Consider the following 21,967-nt stretch of genomic DNA (forward strand, 5'->3'; position numbering starts at 1 on the left):
GGAAAAGGCATGAGAGAAACACTGATTTATAAACCTTACGACTTAATAAAAAATTATATATTTTGCTTATGAAAGCATTGTAATGTTTACTGATAATATGCCAAATTTCCTTAACATTCATTTATTAATTGAAAAGTTATAGCATGAAAACTATAACAAGCACAAAATGGTTACAAGGTAATCATATTGACCAACCCCATATTGGAAGAGTTATGAAGGATGTTGGGTGGCATATATGTAACTGTGGAACCATCACATACTCGTGTGTAGTCAAAGGTGGTGGCTTAACAAGTAATCTGAGTCTGAGTACTATGCAATATCTAGTATCTGTAATGAAAGATTGTCAGAGAAATAGACCAGTAATATCTAATAGTTGGAATATGTTGCTGGAACTAAATTATTCTACATCCACATCAGAAAAGACTGGTAAAGTTACAAAAGAAGCGGGCAAACCCAAAGATGAGCTGTACAGCTTTAGGACAGTTCAATTGGTAGACCGAAGCAGGAAAACACTGACAATGAAGCCAAAGAAGTTGAGAAACGGGAGCAAAGTGAAAGTTACAAGAATGAGTATCACCCTGATTGTTGATGTAAGCTACAAAAGTATAATTGTCTGCATGAACCAACACAAAATAGTGGTGTACAAGAGAAGAAACTCGAAACAAGCACACTGAACAGCCTGTTGCTTTGTGAAGATTCTAAGAGTCAGAACAATGCATATTCCCCAAAAAAGAGCCTCAATCCATTACAGAAACATTTGTGATAAAATGGTCTACAGGATGAGGAAGAAAATGTGATCTCAGAAACTTTCATATCAGTCAAAATTGAAGAAATAAAAAAGTAATGAAAGAAACAGTTATGACAGTGGGTCAAAGGTCTGCAAAGCATAAAGAATGTCTCTGGAAATACGACTGGAAGACAGAAGAGTATGTACACAAGACTCCAAGGTTTGCATGGCCATATGAGACAGATAAAATATCCCTGAACCACACTGATCTAAAATCCCAGAGGTACCAAACATTGTGTTAAATTGGATTTGAAGGTGTGGATGATCTACCCAAGAGATATGGTTACCTGAGTGGTCAACTAAGATAGTGTAAGACACAGTGTAGGAAAAAGGGACAGAATAAGCCAATCCTCCATGTAAGATTGAAAGTCAACATAAAAAAACCAAAAAAAAAAACCAGCAAACACTTTAAATGCTTCAAAAAAAGTGGGCAGAGCTAAAGGTAAATCAAAGGGAAGGGCAATGAACTGATAAACCATTCCCATGGCAAAAACACAGAAACAGACATGATGATAATTGAATAAGGATATGAAAATAAGGCTCATATATATACATTTGTCATTTATTGGCCACAATGAGGAAACAATCTTCTGTTTTCCATTTTGAAATGAGATGTTTCCAAGTAAATACTGAGTTGAGACAGGTCTATGACAAGTCTCCAATCTCGTGTTTTCTTTGGACAACAAAAACCTGGAGAAGTGTGATAAGTAATTTTAATGCCTCCTTTCTGAAGGATATGAGAAAAATAAAAGTAAAGAACAAACTGATGGATCTATCAAACCCAAATATCCCACAGATCAACTGAAAAATGTCAGGGAGTGGATTAAAAAGTCTCACCAGGGACACCAGCACATAATTCAGCATTAAAACCCCAAATATGTTGGAAAATATGTGCCTACAATGTAGCCACAGGAAGTCCCCACAGACTGTGTGGGTAAGCCTCCAAGGAATTCTCCATATTTGTAGAAGCATTGGTATCAGAACTGACACTAACTTCAGAATTCATAATAAAGTTAGCAGCATGACAGTCAACAATAAAATCTGAACCACACTGGAAAGCAAAGTTTATGTAAGATTGCCTCAAGCATGCATGCTCAATAAGTCACAAGGATGGTGGGAAAATGGAGAATGTAAGTTGACACATGCTCTGTATTACTTTAGTAACATTCAAAACCTTGAATCACATGATTGTTGACAGCATACGAGCAACTCAACAAAGAAAGGCTTTTAATATTTCAGAAGTTAACACTTTCTTACACTGAAAATGTATTTCTGATAGTACTTACCTCCTCTCCCTCAAAGCTATCTCGATTTTATTTCTGCCACTAAGCATTGTAAAAAATTTAATGCTCAGTGCACCAGTCTATTTTGTGTCACTTTTGAATATGTATATAACATGTGACCACCCTCCACCAATAGTATTGTGGCCACCTATATTGGTGCAGCTAGTACCCTCTAATGTTCCTGCTCAATCCTCACTTTTGAGAATTGGTGGGACCTAAAATGAATAACATTGGCAGTGAGGAGGAAGGTTTTGAGATGAGGCAAGTACCAATCAGAAATACACTTTCAGTTTTTAAGAAAATGTTAACTTACAATATGGTTTTACTTCCTCTCACACAAAGCTAGAACCCCACATTGAAAACATGGAGGGGCCTGTGTAGGCACCTAACAGTTAAAACCAACTGCCTAGAAATAACTGGTGTGCTCAAAGACAAAACTAAAGCACACATGTGGGGCACTGCACTACTTCTGGAACAGGTAAGCTCCTCACCCTGTAAGAAGGAAATTAACCTGACAGGGGTCGAAAAAAAGAATGTGCACAAGCTTAAGACATTATGAGAGGTGCAATCTACAGTAAAAAATGGTGCAAGTTTGAATTGTACTCCATCACACAAACCAAACTGGAAAACAGCCAGCTTCCATAGGTGAAGAGCTGTTTCTATAAAACGAAAAATCAAAGCATGCTTGATACCCACAAGATGAGAAATGACGAGTCAAGGGACAGTTCCATGAAATATAATGATGTAGAAAAGCAACTAGCCAACCTCAAACAGACAGACGAGACTCCACAACCCGTCCTCAGTGTTACGAGGTTGAGGATCATCCAATTAAAAACGAAATTAGAGTAACATAAATATAATGCCTACAGCATGTGGATCATGTGATATATATATATATATATATATATATATATAGATATAGATATATACACACACACCAAATCCAAATACTACTCAATAAGTTAATGAAATAAAAGAGCATTTAAATGTTTTAACTCTAGCACTATGAGCTCTGTTGAATTGACTGAGTTCATGACCCTAATTTGACCTTTAGAAATTCCTTACTATAACTTATGTTTTGTGTATCTTCACAAAATTTCACAAGATTTCAGTCAACATTACACGTCTTTTGCAGGCAAAATATCAAAAGTTTTAAGGAAATATTTTCATTAAATATTTCTCCATGAATATATGGAGCCAAAACGTTGAATGCTCCAAGTGCAAGGTGATTTTCATCTAAAAATTAAAATACTTTTCTACATCTGTAAATTGACAAATTTCATTTGCATAAATTCTAAAATTTCCTAAATAAATTTTCAACATTTTATTCAGAAAAATATTATATTTTATCTTGTATTTTCTCTATCCTAACTCCATATGAAGTTGCTCAATTGACCAACTTGTAACCACCATAAAAAAAATACAAAATAAATCTAAATTACCCTTTTGTTTTTCTATAATGATTTCAAATCGTAACAGAAAACTAGACTTGTTTATCCTAAGTAGCTTAAAGTTCATAAGAGTATACATCTATTTCTATTTAATATTTATTGTTTTATTGCTTTTTGAACCATAACTAATAATCTCATCACACAAGTTTTTAAATCACTCAATGAAAGTGTAGCTCACATTACCTTATTGAATTATGTAATGCACAGTTACTTGCGATCTACTTGAGAGCATACCCCATGAAAAATTATTATTATTTATTTTACCTAATCTTACAATATCCAACCTAATAAGTTTCTAATTTTTATATTTTAATTACTTCTATAATAACAAATAAAAACACACTTGAAAAGAAATATAGTACTTACCAGGTTTGTTTGTTTTTTTTTTTGCTATCAACTGTTAATGAAACTTAACCCTACTTTTTTTTTTTTACTAAAGGTACTAGAACTAGCTTTGTATTAATAGACTAGATAGATGCACTTGATGTACACTTTTCAAAATAGAACTCAAAACTCCCAAGATTTATGCCTTGATGTTTTATGAATATTCTGGTTAGCTTCGATTTTCTTACAAATCTTTTGACATTCTTTGAAAAGGTTACAACTTTTTTAGATGAGGGTAAGGGTGTAGGTTTGGTGTATCTGGATTTTCACAAAGCATTTGACAAAGTGCCACATAAAAGGCTTGTAAAAAAATTACCTTTATAGGTGTGGGGAATAAGTTAGCTAATTGGATAGAAGAGTAGCTGGATGGAGGAAAGCAGAGTTCCGTTATAAATGGAGTTAAGTCAAACTGGATTAATGTCACAAGTGGGATACTCAGGGCTTAATCTTAGAACCTTTGCTCTTTTTGATATGTATCAATGATGTAGATGAAGGAATAGTCAATAAATTAGTGAAATTTGTTGATGATATTAAGGTCTTGAGTTTTGAGAGGAGGATGTTGCTGCTTTACAAAAGGATTTAGATAATTTAGTGACTCAGGTGAATAATTGGCAGATGAGTGTTATTTACAATAAATGCAAGATAATGCATGTGGGTTATCATAATTTAAATTATAAGTATCAGGTCATCAAGAAATTAATGTCACGTTTTAGAACACTTTCATTAACCACACCCCAAAAAATGGATAATAGTTAAATGTCACGTTAGTGTAGCCTATATAATGTGTAAAGTTTAGTGTACTCTAATCCCTTATAGTGATGGTACACAATGAGAGACATATTCGGCATGTAATGCTGTTTAAATACAAGAAGGGAAACAATGCCTCTGCAGCCACAAAGAATATCAAAGAAGTTTATGGAAATGTTTTGAACGTTCGTAAGTGTCAACGATAGTTCAGCAAATTTCATTCAGGTGACTTTAGCCTTAAAAACTGTGATGACAGGGGCTGACATGTTGGAATTGATATTGATGCTCTGAAGACGCTTGTTGAGTCCAACCCAAGGCAACACACTCATGAAATAGCCCTGAAATTGCATGTCTCTCATAAAACAATACATAAACATCTAAGGAATATGTGAAAACTCCTTAAAAAAAGGTGTTTGGGTACCTCGTTAACTCTCCGATGATCATCGTTTACAACGTGTGAATGTTGCTTCGTCTCTTCTGTCGCATAATGCGCGTGAACCATTTTTGGACAGAATTGTTACTGGTGATGAAAAATGTATTCTCTATGCAAATATTAAACTCCAAAAACAATGGCTCAGTCCTAGACGAAAACCATTTCTGACCCTAAAACTTGCACTCCATCAGCAGTAAGTGATGCTTTGCATTTGGTGGGGCATCAAAGGAGTAATTCATTTCAAAATCCTCAATCCACAGCTTCAATCCAAAACTTGGTATCAAATTGTAGATTTTAATTAAAATGTTAGTACTATACATTAGATAATTTCTTAATTTGAAAGTAAGTATTATAAAAAAATTGCTAAGTATCAAGTTAGCAATTTATTGCTTTATATTCTGCAGGTTTCTACTTCAGCCTCTAACAGTAGAATAAATATAGGAAATAGGTATAAAAAGATTAGAAGAAACTCTCAGGAGATTTACTTTGGAACTTTGTTGTCCATAATGAAAAGGTCAGAGAGTAGTATTTTATTTCTTCTAGTTTCTAAGACATCTGCTAGAATAAAATAACTGCAGAAAATAAGTGTGAAGGTGAGAAGTGTAAACTCTGACCATAAGTACTTTGAAATTTTATGATCAATACTAACAATACTATACATTTTATTTTGTATCTGCACCATTTATTTTCATTATACTTTGATTACTTACCAACAACCTGGAGAACTAAGTATAATGTTACAGTAAAGAAAATAACAGATAAAATATAAAGCTTTACTGAAAATGTCATGAGGTTTTTTTATTTTTCATTTGTTTTCACTATTTTTTTATTATAAAAGTAACTAAAATGTAAAAAATAAAAACTTGTTAGATAAGATAACAAAAGAAAAGTAGTAAAAATCTTCATGGGGTATATGTGCCAGTAGCTTGTGCATTATGCTATTTGATAGGGTCAAATGAGCTGCATGTGCACCACGTAATTGTCAACTTGTGTCATTGTATTTTTTTTGTCAGACACTGTTCAAACGTCACTAAAACAAAAATTAATAAATATAAATAGATGTATACTATTATGAGATTTAAGCTATTTAGAATAAACATTTGTAGTTTCATGGTACAATCTGCTAAAGAAAATATTATTTAGATTTATTTCCTAATTTCTATGGTGGTTACGATATCAGTCAAATTGACCGACAACATATAGAATTAGCATTGATAAAATAACAGATTAAGTACAGTTTTATTCAAAACAATGTTTAGTGATTACCTAGAAGGATATAGAGATTACAGAAATGAAATTTGACAATTTTCAGGTGAAGAAAAGTATTTTTAATCTTAAAATCAAAATTACTTTGCACATTGAAAAATTTATAAGCAAATCTTTAATAAAAAAAAAAATCTTACTACTTAATTTAAAAACCTGATATTTTGTGTATGAAAGCTTTGTAATGTTTACTAATAATCTGCAAAATTTTTAAAGATCCACGTACATTATCAAAAATTATAGTGTCATTACTTTCGTGTTTACGAGCTGGGTGTATCCCACCCAGCCCTATTTCATAGGGTTAAGAACTTAAAACTTATATAATTTTAAAATATGATTAATTAACACACTTTTTGATGTATATTCATATAATATGATAATAAAGTAGCTTGATTATATTTTTAATGTAACCCAGTAGAACCTTGCGACATGCACAGGAAAGTGCATCCATATGGAAAGAGTTAAGTATTACAGTATTAATAGCCTTTAGTAACTAGCAACCTATATATGGCTAGTTCAGAACAATGGATTTAACATGTAGTTTTAAGGGTGAATTTTTCAATTCATTGCAAAAAATGTGGTATTTCTTAAAATACCAGCAATCCAATAAACCAGGTACATCTAGCAAACTTAATGTTTCTTTTCTGTATATGTGTTGTCAAATAGCTTATCTTATCTAAACTTCATATATATGTATTTTCAATTAATTCAAGGTTGTTCAGTTTAATTGATTAGTGTCACAATTCATGAAAATAATCAACTACTTGAAATTAGTGTGTCTGAGTATTCCAACTATCCAAGTTTTATGGGAAATAACTGACAAAAAATAGGAAGTCAGCTGCTGTAGTATAGCCTTCTTAGGGATGTACTTCTGAAAAAGGTAACATATCAGCAGATTCAAAACTATTTATCCCAAGTCCTGATGCTGCCAAGCATTGCCTCGTATCACAGTGCAGCTATATTGGTTCATGTCAGTACTATCCATGTCTATGCAGCAGGATAATTCCTATAATAAGAAGCTTAAAAAGAATGGACAGTCTATTTTAAGTATACACATTATGAACATTGGAAAAGAAACTGTCTCTATAATTTTGCATGAGAGGAAAGACAGAATGTATCCTTTTGACTTACTGTTAAACAGATGTAAGAAGGTTGATAAACCAGGGATGCTATTGCTCTAACTTCATCTAACTAGCGGATCTCAGATTGGATTTGACCACCAATTTGATTAGGTGTAGTAGCCTACTTGTATTGAAGATGTAATAGTTAGCTCAGTACTTTCACGATTAAGCATAGCTCAGTACATGCTTATAAGAATACATAGAACTGAATTTGAGATTTTTGTAAGCACTGCTACTGATATAACACTGCCTGATCTTGTTACCTGCTAGCATGATCTGTGGAACAGGCGTGCTCCATTATTGCTGTGAAAGCATTCAAAGCCAGCCAGCCAGTTAAAACCAGAAACAGAATACAACATATATACAGTAATTGGAATATCAGTGTCTTCTAAAGCACAAGTGGTTTACTGTGATGTTAAATACAGTTGGTGTAATATATTGCCAGTAACCAGTGTAATGGGAACAATACATATAGTTCTGTCAAAGAAGTAATGTGCACTTCCACAAAAAGTCATCTGTCCATGTGAAAAATTAATTCCAGCAATGATTTATAGTTATGTTTATCAGAAAAGTGAATAAAGCTGTTACAGAAACTGGGTATAAATTACCTAGTATTACATCAGCTGCACCATTTCTATGACCAAATTCATGTTTACAAGAATATCCAAACAATCTCAATGTGAAACTGTGAACTAGACTCTGTACATTACAGACATATTTTCCCATGGTATTTCTAGAATTACATGGCCACCTGGACTGCTTTCAAAGTCTGGATCGCTACCAAGGACAGAAGAGGTTATGTGAATATGATGAAGGCCAATCTGACTGAGAAACAGAGTAGCAAAGAGGGAAGCTCAGCCTCCGAGTTTCAGAAGCATCCACAATCATCCATGGACAAAGGATTGGACAGGTTGCAAACCCTGGCTGGACAATTTCTTCTTCAAAAATCCAAGGGGACCACGTTGTGAAGAGAGTGATGAGGTTTTACCAAAAAAAAAGAAATAAACTAGATTAATTTGAAAAACAATTTGTGGCAACCTTGTTCAGTTGCAATATCTTCAGGACACTTCTTTTTCTGGTTAATCAATTGTTGTATTATCTTGTGACAGCTGAGGTGTTTCTTGCAAATTTGAAGTTTTACTTTATGTAACAAGAACTATTTTGTTCATGAAATGCCATGTATGATACAATTAAATATTAGGTTCTGAAGATGAATAAAGTGTTATTAGAATAAAAACACCATTTACCTCTTTTTTCTTTTTTTTATTAGTGTACGTCTTTACAAATAGTTACGTTTTAGTGCTGGATTTAGTTGGCATAATGTGTTAAAATGATGAATGTTAAAAAGTTGCTAAGCAATATTTGCTAATTGCTAATTAAATTCAATCCACCAAACTATTTTGTCCCCTGAAGTCTTTCCTAACAAGTTGAGTGCAAACTATATCTTGCCAGTGGCTAAAAAATCTCTGTCGATGATAACATTATATTGCCTTGGTGCTCATTGATGTGTATTGACATAAATATTTAAATATAAAGAATAGAAAAAGAAAATAAAACATTAAAAATAAACTATAGGTGAAAAGGTAAAGACTTGAAATGATGCATAACACCCTAAAAAGATATTCCAATATTATTAAAAAAAAGGTAAAAGGTATGTACTTATTTCTATTTCTTAATTTAAACATTTCATTGTACTGTACACAGATGAAAATAGCTAGTTAGTGATATGTTAGAGAAAATGGAAAATAAAATATCAATATCTACATTAAATAACAAATTTCTATTAGAAATAGTAGAAAAAAATATTTTATTTTTCTGAAACTAAATACTTTTAGGAAAGTTCTTCTAAAATTTCAAACAATTTTATCCATAATTTTCATTTTTTGAAAAAACTATCACCTTCTAACCATGTTCATGTATCATTTTGATAAGATTAACATATGAAATTGACTGAAATTTGTCCAAAATTTTATCATGTGGTGAAAAAAATATGAAAACCCAGAAGCTACTTTTTTAATCCTAAACTTTGTGCAAGAAAATGTGTCATACATGAAATGCAACTACACTGCTTAACATTTAGAGACAATAAACGATTGACTTATCAAGTCACCTATTACAATACTGTGTAAACTTTTTGAGACTCATAATATTTGTGGAGTTTTATGTCCTTTTTAACTCTTTCACTATGTGTTGATCCCAGGGACCAACCTCATACTCATTTTGTGCTCGTTATAGTTTTTATGCTATAACTTTCAATTCTATAAGTGTATCTTGACAAAATTTTGCAGATTATGAGTAGACATTATAATGCTTTCATACATAAGATATCAGATTTTTTTTATCAAGTTTTAAGATTTTTTAAGTTATGATCTCCTCATGCATTTTTCTTTTTGAATGTTGACTATCCAACATGCAAAGTAATTTTGATTTTAAGATAAAAAATACTTTTATACATTAGAAAATTTTCGAATTTCATATGTGAAATCTTTATCACTTCTGGATAATTGTCAAACATTATTTTCAGAAAAAAAATTTATATTTTATCTTTTATTTTCACTATTGTCTGTATGGGTTTTGTCAATTTGACTGGCCTCGTAACCACCATAAAAAATTTGGAAATAAATTTAAATTATGCTTTTTTCGTTCTAGAATGACTACAGATTGTAACACAAAAACACTAATGTTTAGTCTAAAGAGCTAAAATCTCATAGCATTATACATTTATATATATATTTATTATTTTTATTATATTCACCTTTAAGCTATGCGTGGCTAACAATCTAGAAGTTACAATGACTCAACACTCGTGATACCGTATCCAATAATATAAAACTGGCCTTTACAGAGTGACCTGTCTTGGCTGTATTTTAGTAGACTAGTATTTTGTAAAATACAGTCACTTTTTCAATTATTATATATATATATATATATATATATATATACACATATATGTATTAGTGCATTGTGTAAGGAGATCACTGAAGAGCGCATGACAACAGTTATTGGAAATTTGGAATGTCCCATTACTTTCCAATAGGGGTTTTTGACAATTGTTTGAATTACTCATGTTAGTGTCAGAGACAGCACTATAAGTTGAAAGAGGTAAACAGTTATATATACATATATTTAAAATATAACTACCCTATTGGACAGCTATGGAACATTCCATTTCATCATTTGATAGTCTCATTATTTATGAACAAGCATAGTTCCAAGAAGTTACCTTAAAGTTAGATGTGGCTCGACAGACATGATTGCTGATTAGTTGGATTGCTTCTGAATGAGAAAACTAGATATTTTGGGATTCTCGATTAGGAAGCAAATGGTTGAAAAACAAGAATCACGAAGGTGGGCAATTGTCGTAACTGACTGCTCATTGCACTTGTAACTAACAGGGGAGAGTGTATACATCTTTACTGAAAGTAAAAGTTAATATTTCATGATTTTAGACAAATGTCAAAAGCAACAGTGTAAGTGGTGGGATTTGAAACATTTGATGAAAACATGAGAGTTGAGTCAGGAGGTAATAAATTTTAAGTAATTCAACCAGCATGATGTGGATCTTCTTTATCATAATGCATTTAAAGTTGTCATTTCTTTTTCTTTTTTTTAGGTTGGAAGGTTGATCATTACATAAGTAACAAAGATATAATTAGAAGCATTTTTTAATAAGGTCAGTTTTAAAAAAATCTTTAGGTAACTGACTTGAAGATTCCTCTCTTTGCAAAATTAAAACTTTCAAATGTTGTCACTTTATTTGACTTTGGTTGGAATACTTTGTTTGTTTTAGAAAAAGATTTAGTTCAAGTTGTGTAGAGTGACATCAAAAGACTGAATTTATGGCTGATGTGAATGAAATATTTAGGCAATAAACCTCAACAAGTTTTGTCTCTCACAATGGTCACATAATGTTATGTACCGATCATGTACTAGCCACAAGATCAGTTCCCATTTTTATTTTTCACTTGTTCAAATAAAAAACAGAAAAAAGATTGATTTTTTTTTGCATGGCACATTTATTGATAACTTAAACTGTTTCAAATTTAATGAAGCTTCAAAGTCATTACAATTTTTAATGTTAAACAGTCAACAATACTACATAATGACATCATCAACTTTACTTAATCAGAATTAGGCCTATTGTGTACTATAATAATTGCCAATTGTGACATGATAGGTAAAACAGTAACTTGTATAAGAAAATGATTGACTTTCTCAGTATTCTTTTAAAATTGATATAATTACATTTAAACATTTAATCCATTAAACATAATCTAGCACTCCTAGTTTATGACAACATTGGGACCTTAAGTGTTGTACTTATAATTACACAGTAACTCAAACACTTTGTAATCGATCAGAGAAAATGAATAAAAATAACTCTTTTTATTTATTAGGCAAACAAGTACTTTGTCAAAATCAAAAGCTAGTATTTTTTTTAAATTCTAAAAGTAGTCTAAATCTAAAGTCACACAATATAAAAATTTTAATAACATCAGTTTATTTTGTAAAATAAAACTTTTATAGTTATAACTATCTTCCAAATTTTGAAAACCATTATGGAATGAATAAAAATAAAACTAGAAAGCCTATTCAGATAATATAGTATTGTTATGCTAACAAGTAACAATGTTATAACTTCTCTATACTAGTTGCAGGAATGTTTAATTTTCAAAATGGTATGATACCAGTTAACTTATAAAAGTTAGTGTTTAACATTATAACCATAATTTCAGTGTTTTTGTATGAAAGAAAAAGATTTCAACTATAATAATAATACAGTATTTTGGATTAATCACTGTTGACCATAGAGTCCTACAGTAATCTAAGCAAGTTAAAATAACATTAATATATTCTATAAAAGATCAGTTCAGTTAAGTTATAATCCAGCAATTTCAAAGCTTATATCTTTATTTCTAGTAATGTGATTGATATGAAATAAAAACAGTTAATAACAATCGTTTCATATTTCTTTATTAAAATTAAACACTTATAATTATTTATATTCATATTTAGAAAGAAAATTATAGCATTGATAAACAGGATGTCTATGTTCAGATTGTTTTAAAAATTTGTTACTTATACAGTCATATTTGCATTTTCACTTATCTTACACAATACAAAAAACATCTTTCTTGTAATAATTCTAACTTCTAAATGAGAAAAAATCAATTCAGTAAAAAGTTTTGTTATAAGAGCTGCAAGTGTCTTAAACAATACTAACTTTGATGAAACCAACCTTCAAAGTCTAAATACAACGTTAAGTGTCTGAAAAAAAGCAGAGGCACAAAATTTTCCAATGCAAGGTTTAATTTAAATTCATATTTTTCTATTAGCTTAGAAATAATTAGTTACTGGCTGAGGCTGTAGACTCCAGTTGTAATGATTTCAGAAAACCTCAAATATCTTTTATGGTAACTAATAGCCCAATCAAATAGAAATACTGATAACTAATGTTTCTTTCTGATACTATATGATAGTGTAAGGATGCCTTGCTCTTGTTATTAACTTCTGAAAGAAGTGGAGGGGGTTCTGATCCCTCAATCTATGCTTACTTATACAACATGAATTATTAATTTTTGAAAAAATGGGTGATGGAGATTTAGCCCCCTGGACAACATTAAAGAGATACAAGTTATCTATTTGTGAAAAAAAAAAAGATGGTGAAAGAATCCAGATCTGCTGGATCACTCCCCTAAATCTGCACTTACTTATATATCATTAAAAAATACAGTAATGAAATTATGTTAAAAACATAATACAATGCAAAGAACAAAAAATTTAGACTTTATTTAACACTTAAATAGCCAGAGAGTTGGCAGTGAATGCTGCCAGCCAGTAAGTTACCTTCCCTCTAGTCAGCAATTCTAAAAACATTAGTGACAGTAGCAGTTGGCCTTAGTAGCTTTACAAAAACAAAGATCAGGTGAATCAATTTAGTGAAGTTTGAATTGAACCTGTAACCCTCAAATTATGAAGACCCCCCCTATTATGTAGTTTGGTGATTAACAGTAAACATAGATAATGGCAATATTTCAATTACTTGAATAATTGGAATAATCAAAAAGAGTAATGAATGGAAGCCCTAATTTCAATTAGTTGATTATTTTTGTGACAATAAATTTAATCATAATTTCAATTATGTTACATGACACTGATCTATATTATCACTGCTCATGGATAATCAATTACCTAGCTATCTTGTTGAAAGTATCAGTTAATAAGCCCAATGATTAATCATTTAGTAAATTATATTTATCCGCCAGCTGTAATGTCAATAAAGATTTGTGTTTCTTGTCCAAAACCAGCTGCAGGAAACATATAAAATTTGCCAATTGCTGCAAATGAACATTCTTAACTCTAGAGTGGCCTAAAAGACTGAAATATCAAAGATTTTGTATTCATCTCCTATACAATAAATCTCAAATTCAAATCTCTAAAAATTTTAAGAAAACTAATAAAAAAAACATTTTATTGTATTTAAAAGTATACAGAGGAAATGTTCTGAAAAGTTTTTTTAAATTCAGTTTCATTAGAGAATATATAAATATTTAAAAATTATGTTTGATTTTACAGTTTAAAAGTGAATAAGTAAGTAGTTTGGATAAATATTTTTTTTCATCAATATCTTCTACAAAGTAACCAGCATCTCTTTTCAGCTTTTATCACAAACCAAACTTGTATCTCATGAAGATAAAGAACCAGTCAAGACAAAATGCAAGAGAGAAAAAAGGTCTGAAAAGGAAGGGAATTTCAGGGTTGCAAGGCCCCTAGAGTGGGAAGGAAAAGGCAAAGCACCCTGAAGCTCCTGCTTTTTAAACAAATTAGAAGAAAAAAAAAAAAAGAGTGATTTAACTCTTTAACTAGAAAGGTGGTTGATTTAACCTACCTTAGAACTACCTTGTTATCATGAAACTAATACATTCTATAACTCTGAAAAAAAGAGTATATTTTCATGAAACTTTGCACGCTTTTGGTAAGAATTTTTACTGAGTCATTCTAAGTGAAAGATGATTTTCATATTACGAATAAAAATACTTATTGTCATCTTACAGTTTTCGTAGTTCTTTTGCATAACCTAGATAACCTTTTTTTTCTAAATGAAAAAAAAATTTATGGATAAAACTATTTTATCTCTCACTAGTAGGTGTCAAAATTCAACAAAAATATATAGAGTTGTGGTATTTCAATTAATTTGTATTTTTATCTAAACACACAAAATCAAATATTTGGCTACTAAGATATGCTCTTTCTAAAAATTCTTTTAAAACTAAGAACCATTGCAGTAATGTTGATACTGTGACTACTCAACCCACCTTCAAAGATTTTAATTAGTATTCCTGTTTATGCACTTATTAATAGCTAAACAACTTCATAACACCTCTCCTTCAAAAGTTAGAATTAATCATCCCTGTTTTTGTATTTATTAAGAGAATTCTCAGAACACAACAAAACACTGAATTTGTAAAAAAAAAATTTAGAAAATTACAAAGCAAGCATATTCAAACTCAAAAACATGTTCAAACATGCTTAATGCACATGCATTTCTGTAAAATATAAAAGTAGCTTTGCAAAACAAAGATAGGATGAGCAAGTGTGGTAGCAATGGTAATCAAATCCAAGAACCTCAAATTATGAGCTCATTGCACCCCAATTCACCAAAGCTGAACTTTAAATAAAAAATTTATAAGTCTGAAATTGTGCAGAGCATAGACAGTCCATTATGTAGCTTTGTGATGAACAAGCATAATAACAATAATTTACTAGGGCAGTTGAAATAATCAAAAATTGTAATAAATAAAAACCCTAATTTAAATTAGTTGATTACTTTTGTGACAATCGATTTATTCATAATTTTGATTAGTTGATTATTTTTGTGATCAATTTACTCACAATTTTAATTAATTGGTTGTTCAAATAATAGAAAACAGTAAAATTCAGAAAAACTAATTTCAATTAATTGATTAGTTTACATAACACAAATGTTTGTAATTGCTACTCATACGTAGTAAACTAAATTGGCTAGCTCTATCAAAATAGAAATGTTGTAAGCAGATGGAGTGAAATTCTTTAATATGTAAATTTGTGTTTTGATTATTGTATAAATATTATTTTTTGCAAAACATTGCACTCCTGAGGATGATGCAGTAGTATACATCAAAACATGTAGTGTATGAGATTGTTTTCCAGTTTCATCAGGGTTTTTTTACCATTTTTTATTCTGTACAGTAAGATATTGTATTTTAATAATTTGGAGACTGAAAACAATCTCATTTTTATACAATTGTGTATAAAATAATCATTGTTTTTTAAAAATTGTGAGTTTTTAAAGTTTAGATAGCTTGGAGACAAATCTTTTGAGTTTGAAAGATCATGTCAAGGATTTTGGAGAATGTAAACTGAATAGACTGGATGGTAATACTGATATGGATGATGATTAGCTTAAGTTTATTTTACAATAATTTTTTTCTAATAGGATATGTGTAGAATTACATGTATTACCTATGGTGGTGGTTTGCATGTTAAGTTTCCCTAATAATGCTGATTCCTGGTTAAATGAATATTATAAAGACTAGAAATGTTGATAAAAAAAATGTGGGGAGGTATTGTTTTGTTTGTATGAAGTAAACTGAAAGGTTATGTAAAAATATTATTGCTTGCAGTTGAGGTTACAAACACAACAATAAGAGAAATTATATCAACACATTTTCTATGTCACTTAATCAGGTTCTTTACAATGATAAAAATTAATAATAATAATAAGAAGAAAATTAATCTTGTTGCCAGTACAAACAAATTTATCAAGTTAAGTTGGTTACATAGTTTGAGGTTTAAGAATTTCTTTAGGTTGTGGAGGATTTCTTCTTACTAAGAAAATGAAAATTCTGACTAGAAAAGTAAGAGTAACTCGTTTAGTGTCAGCATAGTCTCATGTTTTTTAGATGACTGATGTAAACGAAAACAACAATGTACGATTTTTACACTAACTTGTTTTTTTGTTTGGTTTTTTTAGAAACACAGTTTCAAACCTCCAGTCTGCTTTGCAGATTAATTCATAAACTGAAGTGAATAATGAATTGACCTTGAAACATGACATATATCTATGCAGAAATTCTAGATAAAGGAATTTCTACCCCTTTTTGAGTTTTCACTAATGACAAAAAAAATTGTTTTGCTCAACTTACTTTTCTCACAAGATAGCTTTCTCTCGTCAGTACGACAGTTATTTCAACCAATTCCTAAACATCCTCAAACACTAAATTTAACTCAATCTCGCATTAAAATAAAAAGTACGACGCCACTAGCGCCATACAGTAACATGAATGCATGCTTTTTAAAATGGTAGAATTATGTAATAAAATTATTCGAAGAATTGCTAAAAATTAAAGTTAATAATAACTACTTTTATTTATGAGTGACAGGTAACCCCTCAACACAGACAGAAAAAAATCTTTGAGTTGAATACACTCCTGAGATGATCAACATCTTTAAAGTTATGTTATTAGTTCTATCGTAAAAACAAAAAAATGCTGGTATAAACTAAAACTTTGCGTTCTCCTTTGATGATCTAAAAAGGAATAAAAAGATAATTTGAGCTTCGAAGACAATTAAACCAAATGAAAGGATAAACATAAAAATTATGAAAGTTAGTTTTTACTATACAGTCAATCGATTGTGTCGGATCAGAAGGAATAAGAGACAATTTTAAGAAAGATTTGATTAACTTGTTATGGTCTTTATCTTTTTCAATTGATATAAATATAATAGTACTATCTGTTGTATGTTCATATAGCTACTTCGCAGGGTGAGGATGGATCTTCACAAAAACTGGTATGGAGGTTCATTAGGTTTATGCGAGGGAACATACAAATTTTTAGTTTTGCGGTTTTTATGTGTATATTTTACTACTACTTCGTCTCCTGTTGATGTATCTTTATCAGATTTGGCACGGAGATTTGTTGGGTCCATGGGGAAATAAATACAAATTTTCAGTTTTGTATTTTTATGGGCGTTTTTGCTTTTTTACCACTACTTCGCCCCCTGTTAATGGATCTTCACCAAATTGGTATGAAGGTTTGTTGGATCCATGCAGAGGTACATTCATAGTTGCGGTTTCACATTTTGTGTTTTGCAGTTTATATGGGCGTTTTTTTACAATTACTTCACCACTTACACAGCTATGGATGGATCTTAACAAAATTTCATATGGAGCCTTGTTGCGTCACAAAGTAGGTCAGTTTGGTTCTTTTGATAAGGTCTTGAAATCATTTTAGTGTGTCTATGAATCAGCGGGTTTTTAAGTGATGTTCGGTACTGTATGCAGTAAAATTACAAAATGTAAAGAAATTTTCATTACTAGAAGATAGTTATAACAAAATTCGGTAAGAGTCGTACGTTGTGTGTGTGTAGTTCAATTGTTGTAGTATCGTTGACGTCATTTATCTCGAAACTTCTAAACTTTTCTCGCTGTGTGAGTATTGTTAAATTATAGCGTCTACTAGTCTGTAGAAAGTTCGAAGCCTCAATTAAGCTCTATATATATATAGGTGACCAAGAAAGCACAAGTCAAGTGAAGTCAGAAAAATAGTTAGAAAACGTGAAGTTAGCCAGCATGTGAGTGATTAGCCATAACGGGTGATCTTAAAGTGAGTTTCGTAGTTTAACAGAGATAAGGAGAATAATTTGTCTTTTTAAAACGTGTTCTAAAGTAATTTAATCAGCCTGTGTGGAATTTGACAAAAATGAGACAACTATTTAAAGTTTAGGATACAACTGTGGTAACCCATGGGGTAACATAAGTGAATTTTTCGCAGATTGTATTGTATGAAACAGAATAGGGAAAAATAATTCATCTTTTCACTTGGATTCTAAAGTAATTGAATCAGCCTGTGTGAATTTTTTACAAAAAAAATGAAGAATTATTTAAAGTTTTGGAAACAACTGTGATATCATATAGTATAAAAAATTTTGAATATACATTTGTTTGTTTTGAATATATTATTTTAAGTGGATTATGTGCTGTCCATTTATTTTTGACATTTATCGTCAACAAGTCACAGACACCTATTGTAGACGAATTCCAGCCCACTCACACATTAAACCCTGACACACGGTTAGAATTGAACCTAGAGTTTTAGTGCTCTAAGCCTTCAAGATTGACAGTGAGCCACAGAGGACATACTTGTAATAGAAAAATGAAACATTCTGTGAACAAATCTATCATTATGGGCTCGGTCCCAGGGATCGACCTCGTAACCATTTTGTGCTTGTTTTAATTTCCATTATATAACTTTTAATACAGTTTGTGTATCTTCACGATTTTTGCAATTACTAGTAATCATTACAAGGCTTTTGTACACAAAATATCTGATTTTTTTATTAAGTTTTAAGGTTTTTAAGTAATGTTTTTCTCAACATGTAAAGTAATTTTGATTTTAAAATCAAATATACTTTTATGCATCGGAAAATTTTCAAGTTTCACATGCGAAATGTGTATAACCTCCAGCTAATTATCAAACTTTATTTTGTAAAAAACTGTTTAATATATTTGTTATTTTCACTATTGTATCTCTATATGGGTTTGGTCCATTTGAATGACCCGGTAACCACCATAAAAAATTGTAAATAGATATATATTACGCTTTTTATCGTTCTAGAACGACTACAAATTACAACAAGAAACCACAAACGTTTATTATAAATAGCTTAAATCTGATAAAATTATACATCTATATATATTTAATATTTTATTGACCTTTCAGCCCAGTCTAGCTAACGCCGCGCACCTGTACTCTTGTTTCCCTATCCAGTAGTACAGTGCCTTTTACAAAGCCCCAGTGGTACAGCGGTATGTCTGCGGACTTACAACGCTAGAATCCGGGTTTCGATACCCGTGGTGGGCAGAGTACAGATAGCATATTATGTAGCTTTGTGCTTAATTACAAACAAACTAACCTTTGCAAAGTGATCTGTCTTGGCTTTGTTCTGGTGGACCACTGGTTTGTAAAATACACTCACATTTCGATTATAGTACACTTACTCTTTTTTGTAATTTGTATTGGTTAAATTTGAAAGATGTCACTTTTGTGTAAATTTCAATTGTATTATTTATTGTTTAGCTATAAAAATATAACCCAGGTGTGATTGGTGATGATCAGTGCGGTATTTCCGAAATTCAAGTTTTGAAGTATAGGTTGCAAACTCCATTATAATAAGAATAAATACGTATATATATATTTACAAATAAGTTATTATATTTCAGTTATTTTTCTTAAAACATAGAACAATAAATAATGGAATATAGAAAACAATGATCTCTACTACTTACGATTGTAAAGAAGTTTGTACTTGCTTGCTGTACCTGCCATACCTTCTATGCTAAGCCTTGCCGAATTTCGCACGTGGGTTGTCTGTTTGTAATTAAGTACAAAGCTACTCAATGGGCTATCTGTGCGCTGCCCACCACGGGTATCAAAACCCGGTTTCTAGCGTTGTAAGTCCGCAGACATTCCGCTGTGTCACTTTTTTAGGTTTTATATCAGCATTTTAAAATAAGAAAAATTTATAAATTACTCAATCGATATGGCAGAATTCCATTGTAATTATCAGGCTTAGTAACTAAACTGTATTTCGGTCTAAAAATATTGTTTTTGAAACAACATTTTCACTTACCCCTTCCTTCCGAGATTCGAGACAAAAGAAATATTCTTGGTAACTTCCACCTTCAAGAACCTAAGAAAACCAAAATTCTGAGCTTTTGATTGGTTATAAAGCTGTGCGATATCGAAACGGGTGTATGTAAAGAAGTATTTCCAAAAATGGAAAGTGGTGGATGGGGCCACTGTGTTTGATTCATCAAATATAGCGATATTTCAGCAAACAGAAAAGATAGGAGGTTCTTATTTTATATTCTAGATTGTCTATATCGGCAATTTAGAGTATAATTCGTAAGAAACTATATACTTTGTATTTGGACATCACAAATACATAATTTGAACCAAAGCTGTATTCAATATACCACGTGACACACAATAATCCATATTTAGGAACTTTTATTAATATTTAATTTCAAATTAAGAAATTAACTAACGTGTAATATTAAATTTGAATTCTAATCTACAATGTAATACAAAACATATTGATATACATTCATAAAATAGTAGTTCAATAAAATTACAAATGTGATGACATGTCCTTTGACCATAGACCATAGAACGAAAAGTCAAATATATATATCTAGCTCCATTTTAGGCACGTCTTTGGTTAAGGCAGTGTCCTTTTTTCATGGAGAGGGACGAACTTACAATCCTAAAATTCCAGTTTCGATACCCGTGGTGGGCAGAACACAAATAGCCCATTGTGTTGCTTTATGCTTAACTTCAAACAATCATGGAAAGGGTGGTTATACATTCACACTCAATGACAGGAAAAACATAATTTTTAAACATTTTAAGAATATCAGTTGTATTCATCTTTTTTGTATTTCCAACAACAATATGTAAGCTGAAAGCCTGCAATAGGTGAAGATGGAAGAAAAGTGCATGTAGAACAATAACGTGAACGGGGGGGGGGCTGAAGGCCCTATCTTCCTGCCCTTATGCCCCAAAAATGCACTTTTTTCTCTGTCATAAAAATTGTCAACAACTACGAAAAGATAAAACTGATTGCACACCACTTTGCTTGTGAATTATTAAGAAAGAAAAAATAGTTTCAGCTGTAAACTAAACAGAACACAGGGTCTTGTAGAACTTTACAGTAAACAATAATAATTGTAATATGCTATCAAGGGTTAATATGCTACAATTTACTGTTTAGTTTCAGATAATAAAAGTGTTTATAAGATCTATTGAACAGGAATAAAAGTGGATCTGTTTGCTTTCTATGGATTTTTACTCTATGTATACCAGAGGCAACCCATAGTATCTTCTGGCTCTTGCTACTCACCCACTCCAAAAAAAAAAAAAAGAAAAGAGAGATTTGCCTTAAGATGCTCAAAAAGTACCCTTTTCTTGTTAATGAGCTCTTGCAAATTATTGATTCAGAAGGGGAAAACAATGACAGCAGGAAAGGCGAAAAAAAAACGAAAAAAAACCTTTATTTCATATAACTTTGATTTTATATTAAAGTTTGCAGTTATAATTAAGATATAATTGGCTGGTTTCTATGTTTGTGGTATTCTCAGGTATAACTATTTTCTACAAGTAAGAAGAGTGCCTGCTCTAACAAGAGATTTGGCAAAAATTGTACAGTGATATTACACTGAATTCTGGCCTGAATGAGTTGATGAAAAGAAGATGAGTACAAGCTTCAGTGTGAAACAGAAGACATTTGTTCATTTGTAACTAACACACAAAATAAACAAATCAATACAGCTAGTCGAACCTAAGATAGAATTTGGAAAAGACAGAAAGAATCAACTACTATGCACTTATTTGAATATAATAAGATTTTCCATAGTACATTAGACAAACATATTATCTGGTAACTATACTAGCAAC

General features: G+C 31.0%; 1 protein-coding gene and 1 long non-coding RNA gene across 8 annotated transcripts in view; one reads left to right on the forward strand and one right to left on the reverse strand.

Moving 5' to 3' along the window:
* LOC106457509 (E3 ubiquitin-protein ligase RNF14-like) overlaps nt 1-16,766 on the reverse strand; it is a 109,936-nt gene extending 93,170 nt beyond the window's left edge. For 6 of the 7 annotated variants that reach the window (XR_002610185.1, XR_002610184.1, XM_022383478.1 and 3 more), the window contains exon 1: nt 16,655-16,766. The gene's annotated coding sequence lies outside the window, so the exon portion shown is untranslated. Of the gene's footprint in view, nt 1-8,077; nt 8,598-16,654 lie in introns of those variants that run through there. The other variant, XM_022383476.1, reaches the window with a different exon arrangement.
* Nucleotides 257-21,134, forward strand: LOC111085340. Its single transcript, XR_002610186.1, has 3 exons — nt 257-266; nt 6,815-6,821; nt 21,048-21,134. It is a non-coding gene; the product is annotated as an uncharacterized LOC111085340 (long non-coding RNA).
* Nucleotides 21,135-21,967: the final 833 nt, after the last annotated feature.

This window comes from Limulus polyphemus, unplaced genomic scaffold, assembly GCF_000517525.1.
Source record: "Limulus polyphemus unplaced genomic scaffold, Limulus_polyphemus-2.1.2 Scaffold340, whole genome shotgun sequence".
Lineage (NCBI taxonomy): Eukaryota > Metazoa > Arthropoda > Merostomata > Xiphosura > Limulidae > Limulus > Limulus polyphemus.